The following is a 1,727-nucleotide window of genomic DNA, read 5'->3' on the forward strand; positions in this document are numbered from 1 at the left end:
GGAGGCGTGGCCAAGGATAGGATTTGGCTCCGTGGCCAAAATTAGGGCTTGGCGGCGTGGCCAAGGCTAGGATTTGGCGTCGTGGCCAAAGTTAGGGCTTGGCGGCGTGGCAAGGTTTAGGATTTGGCGTCGTGGCCAAAATTAGGCCTTGGCGGCGTGGCTAAGGATAGGATTTGGCGTCGTGTCCAAAGTTAGGGCTTCGCGGCATGGCCAAGGATAAAGTTGCTGGTGGCATGTTACTACGGCAGAGTGGCATGTTGGCATGCCGATTAATATGTTGTTGTGGCAGGGCGCGTTTGGCTTTCCAGTTTGTATGGTGGCGCGACAGGGCGCGTTTGGCCTTTAATGTATGGTGGCGAGTTTAGAGCGAGTTGATTGGTCAAGAAAAGGGGCCGGCCAAACATAAGGCGCAACCACATCTCTAGTGCTTGTGTCGCATTTTAAAGTGACCTGATTGGTCGGTAGGAAGGAGAGGGGCCGACCAAACATGGGCGTGGCTACACTTCTGGTGTGAGTGTGGCGGTTTTAGAGTGACCTGATTGGTCGATGGGAAATGGGGCCTGCAAGTATGTGCCTAGCCACAACTTATGTGCGTGTGGCGACTTTAAAGCGACCTGATTGTTCGGGGAAAATAAGGCCGGTTTAGGATGTGGCGCGGCCAATGAAAAGTGGCGCCAGCTGTCCTAAGGCATGGCCACACCTCCCTTTGCTGATGCGGCTCCCTGTTTTCTGATTCTGGGCAAGGTTTTGCACCTACTAATCCATGGCGGATTAATTTCCTAGTTTTCCTAGGCTTACTTTCGACAAGCAAGGTCTGGTATACTGCGCAAGGCGCAAAAGTAATTGATTGAATTCTATGTGTTGGCACAGAGTTCTTTAAGTTTATTGCCAGAGAGCAGCATGCTTTCTGATTGAATACCTTATGCAAAGACCTTATCCTTGATATTTGGAAATTTGTGCTACTCTGCCACACAAATTGTCATGCCATATCAACATTAAGGGTTCAGCCGGGAACATAACATAAAAAGCATTCGAAGAATCTTATATTAAGCGAATATAGGCAAGGCGCCGAAATTTACAGAACATCTGGCATGGTTGCTACATGCGCTAGTCTGGATAAATTTCATGCAAATATATTGAATGGCTCATTAAATATGCCAGTGAAGAGGTTAACACTCATGGCTCTGTTTCCTTACAGAGTGACGTCACATCAGATGCAAGGTTTTATAATTTCAATCCTAAACTAAAAACCACCATCAACAATGTTGTATTGAGTTATTTGTATAATGAAGCTTGAATAGCCCAAGAGACCAATGATTTCAGTGCCCTCCCATTTTCGATGGTGAAAGAAATATTGTTGTGCATCAGGCTGTTTCCTTTTAACATGCCCTTCAAGATATCTCTTCCTTGAGGAATTTTACATTCCAAAAGACATATATCTCCTTCCTATATTTTGGTCTTGAACTATATCGCCTTTCTCCATAAAAAGGTTTTTTTCCTCCATGTATTTCCAGTTTCTTTTGGCCAATAAGACTTTATTTGGAGCTCTCAAATTCCTTTCTCCTTATCCACCCATGCATCTTTTTAGGTTTATTCATCTTCTCCCAAACCACCAACATATGTTTTTCCTTTTTCTGCTTGCACCTCATGGTTCTCACCATTTGCTTCTCAATGCTCAGTACACTGGAAGACTTGCCATTTGTTTCCCTACATGGTAATAATGTTAT

Source organism: Papaver somniferum, chromosome 1, assembly GCF_003573695.1.
Source record: "Papaver somniferum cultivar HN1 chromosome 1, ASM357369v1, whole genome shotgun sequence".
NCBI lineage: Eukaryota > Viridiplantae > Streptophyta > Magnoliopsida > Ranunculales > Papaveraceae > Papaver > Papaver somniferum.